The following is a 7,122-nucleotide window of genomic DNA, read 5'->3' on the forward strand; positions in this document are numbered from 1 at the left end:
ATAATTAATCGTAAAATGTAAAAGAATGTATTAAAATATTTAAAATTCGATGTTAAATAACAAAGTACAGTAGTCCAACCATTTTATCATAATTTATTAACATTACGCCATTTTTTTTTTCTCCATCTTCCTCTGGTCAACTGTTGATTTGGTGTATCTTCTAGATTTTATTAGGCATCAAAACGGATATACTTTACAGATAAAACGGTCTGTTTAAAATTGTTAACATTTTTTTTAATTGTTAAAAATTAGTTGAAAATTGATAAAAATTGATGAATATTGGTGAAAATTTCTGAAAATTGTGGTAAATTGTTAAAAATGTTGAAAATTGTTGAAAAAGGTTAAAAATTGTTAAAACTAATAGGATTACCTAAATTTACAACTCATATCATAAATAATATCCTCCGACCTCCACCAAGCGTCCTGTAGCCTCGAGTTGAGCGCTAAACTTCACGCTCAAACCGTAGACACAGTTCACTCTGGTAACATCTCGCAAATCTTTCAGGGACTCCTAAGCGTAGTGACCCACCATGCAAAGACAATGCCTGATTCACAACGGTACCCATGAACCTTTATCTTATCAATAATGTAGATGACATTTTCTAGGGTAAAACTGTTTATTTATGGTATTAACATTTGTTTTCCTGCAGTTTAAATACTCTCGAGTGACTTTTGAAGCGAAAACCACAGTTGAAATTGAAATAAGGAGATACTGTTGATTGATTGATTGATTAATTTACGTTTATTTCTATATGCATCAAAGGGCGAGCATCTTGAATATAGAAAATTACAATCACATAAATATAGAATAGAATAAAACATTTTGAATCTATCCTGCTGCCTGCTGCTAGGCCAAGTTGACCTTCCTGCTTCATAGGATTTCCAGCGAACGAAAACTTTCGCGAAAATGTGACAACTTTTAGTAAAAAATTGCAAAGATTTTCGCCTTTTTTGTCGAATTTTGTATTTTTTTCTCTTAAATTATTGCTTTTTTCTACGAACAGATTGCGAAAAAATAATGTTCGCGAAACCATTTCCTTATTTCGATGGAAAGCCTACCTGCACCTTCTGTGGTGTTTTTACCAGTTTATAAAAATTATCGGTCTACGACTGTTAAGATCTACATAATAGTACTGTAACTTTAAGCTCCCTTAGTGGCATGTCTGATTCACCAATGGTACGCATGCATATTAACTGATTAAGAATGAAAGAGATGTCTATGATTTTTCTGTAACAAATTGGTCACATTTAATTGTGACTTGCGTGTTACTTTCTACGGACCAAGGAAGAAACTTGTGCGAATTAAACAATTTTAAAGCTATAAAAACGACGGTATATTCCACATTATTGATCAGATAACGGTTTAATAGGCCGGTTGTTCATATATCATGTGCATTGCATAAATAAATTGTGTATTTCATAGATTTTTGTAGTTCATAGATCTTGTGTAGTTCATTGATCTTGTGCAGTTCATAGATTTTTATAATTCATAGATATTGTGTATTTCGTAGAATTTGTGTAGTTCATAGATCTAGTGCAGTTCATAGATCTAGTGCAGTTCATAGATCTTGTGTATTTCATAAATATTTTGTAGTTTATATGACTTGTGTACTTTATAGATCTTGTGTAGTTCAAATATATTTTGTAGTTAATAGATCGTGTATAGTTCATAGATCTTGTGTAGTTCATAGATCTTTTGTAGTTCAAAGATCTTGTGAAGTTCATAGATCTTGTGTAATTCATAGATCTTGTCTAGTTCACAGATCTTGTGTTGTTCATAGATCTTGCGTAGTTAATAGATCGTGTGTAGTTCATAAATCTTGTGTAGTTCATAGATCCTGTGAATTCATAGATCCTGTTTTGTTCATAGATCTTGTGTAGTTAAAAGATCTCGTGTAGTTAATAGATCTTTTGTAGTTCATAGATTCTGTGCAGTTTAAAGATCTTTTATAGTTCACATATCTTGGGTAATTCATAGATCCTGTGAAGTTTAAAGATGTTGTGTAGTTCATGCATTTTGTTTAGTTCATAGAGCTTGTGTAATTCACAGATGCTATGTAGTTCATAGATGCAGTTCATAGATCTTGATTAGTTCAGAGATCTTGTTAATAGATCTTCTACGTTTTGCATAAGCCTTGTGTAGTTCATATATCCTGTGAGTATCATAGATCTTGTGTAGTTCATAGATCTTTTATACCTTCTATCGTATCTTTTCATAACAAAAAACCACTGTTAACAATTGTACGTAATAACAATATCTAATTTTCAGAAATAAAATGTTATTTTTATTGATATTTTCAACTGTTTTCTCGGTGGGGTATTGTCAAACATCAATCATCACAGGTTTTTATATTATTTAGCAAACTAGATATGTTGTGACATTGTTTTTTGATCAGTCGTTTTGCCATTTTTAAAGTATAATACTTGTATTCATAGAGAAAGAAAAGGAAGATCATAGAGAATAGAATATATATTAGAGTGGAATTTACTAGAAAAAAGTGTAAAACGGCCATTTTGTTGTACTTTTTCCATACTGCAGGTGTACTTCACTTGGGCCCTGGAATATCATTTTATAGAAAATATAAAATTAATATTAAAAGAAAACCAAATTATGAAATAGGCTGGTTTCATAATTGACCAATGATCATTTCACATAGACTCTATGCCTTTCACTTTACAAACGATGATTTTCCGTTATAACCATAAATCAAATGATGTTTTTTATTCACTTAATTCATTATAAAGTTTATGAAATGGATAGTCTAGGGAACATACTGTATTAATATACTCCACTGCTATAATTTGTGAACATTTACATGATTTTTACACTTTGAACTCCCTTTCAGGCTGAATGGGACTAAGAAAATTTATACCGAGGGATTGTTTAAATTTCAATCTAATATATATTCTAATCTCTTTGGCTTTAACTCTTCTTATTCTTTCTGTAGGTTCGTATATGTATGTATATTTAAACCCTTGAGGTTTAAAGTAACTGAGTCTTTGCCTGCACATCATCTTTTTTTTAATCCTTATGATTTCAACCCAATGTTAAAACAGTAGCTATTAACTTAGCTAAACTAGTAGCTTAACTATTAATTCTGTTAGAATAAATAATCTAGTTTAAAAAAATTAAAGGTTCACACCATCAGATGCACAGATAAGAGATTAGGAAATTTGAGTTTTTTGACAAATTCCTTTCCATTACATTGATAAATGATAAATGATAAATGATAATGATAAATGATATTACTGTGTGTAGAGCTGGTTCTAACTTGGACCTGCAAAACTTGTTCTTAGATTACCAAGATTCAATGAAAATTGTTGCATACAAAAAAATTAGCTTGTTAACCATATCCCTGCTGGGGTATTTTAAAACCAGGATACGATGGGGGGGGGGGTCACTCTAAATCCCATGTTTGATGTCCAAATATGACAAACTAGCCTTAGAGGGCGCTTTGAGCCCATCTTCTAAATTAATTGTAAACATGTTCTCTTTGTGTACATCGTAAAAAAAAACAAAAATAATTCGCGGATTTTCACAAAAAATTTCGTGGATTTTAAAAATTTTCAAAAATTTAATGAAGATCGAATTTTGATGGAGACAAATATATGAAATTTTGATTATTCATAAACCTTCCCTGGGGTCCCTAGATGTCCCACAAAAAATTTGGGCCCGATCGGTTCAGCCGTTTTGACGTTTATTGGATACAAACAAACAAACAGACAGACAGACAGACAGACAAGCCAAATTTATATATAGATGATACATAATTGGAAAGCTCTCATGCTCTACTTTTAGAATCTGCAAATAAAGGAACTGAGTTTTTGCCACAAACTTTAATTTTCTAATTCCTAAATCTTTGCAAACTGATGAGTGACGTAAGCCTTCGATATTTCAAACTATGAATTCTATCAGACCCAATTATCCAAGTTTGAAATATAATAGGTTTACACTATCAGGATGAAAAGATATAGGAATTAAAAAATTTAAGTTTGTGACAAAAACTCCTTTCCTTTGCAAATTTGAAAAAATTGATATTTTTTTTCAAAATCTAGTTATGTAGTCAAAATGATTGCAAAAAAAATGTCCACAAGTGATTAAATATAAATTTTTGAAAAGCCCTTGACCATGCCATTTAAAATATGCAAAAATGTCTGCATAAATTTAAATAACATGATGTGTAAATAAGAAAAACTAAAAATGTGCAAATTTTTTTGACGGGTTGTGTGAAAAAATTTGCAAAACTTGTGAAATCTGTTTCTTCATGTCATAGGCTTTCCAAAACCTAAAAATTATGAAAATCTGACAACTTCAAAAGGGTCAAAACAAAGATTTAGTTTGTTATAAGAAAACGTAGTCATTCAGGCATTGTGCTAGAGGACTCAGGAAGTTAGGAAGTCCGGGTTTAGACCTAATGGGAGGGCTATGGATATTTAGGAAAAGTCAGAAAATTTCAACAGTCTCAGACCAATACTTTTTGAGTTATGTAAAAAAAAAACTTCAGGGGGTATTCAACTTGAACCCCCCCCCCCCCCTCCAGCAGGAATAGGGTTAAAAGAAAATATTGTGCGGATGAAAATTTAGAATAATATGATCCAGAATAATGCAATATTTCTTCTTTCTACCATGGTTAAATTAATATCGCTAAAATGCAAATTAATAATTAATTTAATTTTAACAATACTTTGCCAATATTATCCTGTGGTGTTCTGCTGCAATATGGGCATACAAGCTGGTTGGGTGGTATTGGAAAGTAATTTTTTCAAGAATCAATACAGTTTGTCTAGTTTTGTTAAAAAATAGAATAATTTTTTTTCCCTTTTTCTCTTTTTAACTTCCACTTTTCAAAAATAAACTTCATAACGGTCGTAAATATATAGTGCAGATAGTGTTCTAAATCGTTTTGAAACTAAAAGCGTTCAAGAAAAACTTTCAACATTTCAGAATTTTTTTTAACTTTGCAATATTTTTAACCTAAAAAACGATCCAAAAACAATAGTTTTAACACGTGGATTTTTGGTTTTCGTTTTTTTAACATATTTTCTCTCGGGGACAAATTTGGCATCGAAAAACAAAGAAACAATTTTGAAATAAACATTTACTTATCTTACAATAAGCTAAATTTTGACCAGGGAGAAAATAAATTAAAGAAAACTTTACTAAAACGAAAAACCCGAAATTAACAATACATACGAGGAAAACATCGTTACTTTCATGACAAATTTTCATTAAAAAAAAAAAATTTCTTGGGTTTTATATCTTTAAAGAAGTTAAATTTTGGAATTGAGTTTTTGCCACAAATCCCAATTTTATAATACCTAAATCTTAACAACCAGATGACGCATACCTTTCATATTTCAAACTTACACTTTTTGATCCACCAGAATTCATAGTTTAAAAATCTGAGTTTGTGGCAAAGACTCATTTCCTTTGTCCCAGGTTTCTTTTTTGTTATTAACAACCTGCCATTTTTAGAAATAAGTCAAAACTTACAAAAGTATTTCACAATTCGTAATGTCAACAAATATTTAGACAATTTTCAGTTATAAAGACTTTTAAAGGGACAGTAAAGGAAAAATAAAAGGGGGTACAGGCTAAAAGCTAATTACTTTAGCTCTTGATCGCGACCCATGAAAGTTTTATCTGATGTTACTATCTCGAGAAATTGATATAAAACTGTGTTAAAATCATACGAAAGTTCATATATGTAAAATTTAGAAAAAAACTTTTATGGGTCGCGATCAAGAGCTAGAGTGATTAGCTTTCAGCCTATACCCCCTTTCATTTTTCCTTTACTGTCCNCCCCCCCAACACAAATAACAAGTTGAATACTAAAGTCACAATACGTAATTTTTTTTGAGAATTGCTCAATTCTGTTAATAGAAAAACATTGATTTGAAAAGGTTAAATTGTGAAATAGCATGTATAGCTTTATATTTCAGTTGTCTGAATTCAAGAATATAGCTGCAGGTCCTCAATGGAGTCAGTGAACTCATATTTGTTTAGTGGTTGAAAAGGATGAACTTGCTGTTTTGAAATCTGATATAGCTAAAAATATCGCTACAGTAGAGGTATCAACCAGCCAAACTATCGTACTGAAGGTAAGGTTTAAGCTATGTTTCAAATTTCAATTCGTTTGTTCATCGTTCATTAACGATCCATTTTGTACATTTTTTCAGTCATTCAGTACAAATTTGAATTAATTTGTCTTCAGAATAAATGTTCAGCTTTCATCTATTTTGTTAATTTTCTATCTAAGCGATCAGTCATATAAAACTTTTATTCAGTGAGATTGTTCGTTTAGTAAGTATCTAGCTTGATTTACAAGAAAGCAAAGTATTAGGTTGCGCGTGTTTGCTTGAAATAACAATATGCTACAAAGGATATTTTATAATTCCAGGGATTTAAATTATTTAAATCTGTGAAAATACTTTGAAATTCCGAACCTCTTATTGTCATTGGTTGACGCCCTGAAAATTGCCAAAAACAGAGAAGGGTTAAACATGTTTTTTCTTGACATTTGTTCAATAATTTATATCTTATATAATCTTATATAATAATTTCTATCTTATAATTTGACGAATTTGACACAAATCTGTCGATGTTAGGTACATTGCCAGCGGCAAGTTGCTAGTTTAAGATTGATTAGTATCAACTTGCCAGGCTGGTCTTTGACATGTAATAACTTTTTCATGTGACAAAGTTGCTAAGCAACACTTTGCCAGTTGACACTATGCCATGTGACAAAGTTGCCAGGTAAACTTTACCAGGTGACTATTTTTCCAGTTGACAAAATTGTCATAGACAAAATTGTCGACTGAGAAAACTGGTAAATGATCAACTGGCAAAATTGTCGACAGGTAATTTTCAATTGGCAAAATAATCACTTGGCAAAATGGTTAGATGGCAAACTTGTTACCTGGCAAATTGTAACTGATAAGGCATCTTTGTCAAATGGTAAACTTTTTACATGGCAAAGGGTAAAGTGCTGCCTGGCAAATTGGAAACTAAGTATCTGGAAACTTGCCGAAGGCTAAATTCATTAGGTTTTTAATGACTTGTTTCTTATCATTTCATGCATTTTGTAAATGAAGACGATCGAGTTTACTCGGAGTGAGAGC

The sequence above is a fragment of the Eurytemora carolleeae genome, unplaced genomic scaffold (assembly GCF_000591075.1).
Source record: "Eurytemora carolleeae unplaced genomic scaffold, Eaff_2.0 scaffold59, whole genome shotgun sequence".
Classification (NCBI taxonomy): domain Eukaryota; kingdom Metazoa; phylum Arthropoda; class Copepoda; order Calanoida; family Temoridae; genus Eurytemora; species Eurytemora carolleeae.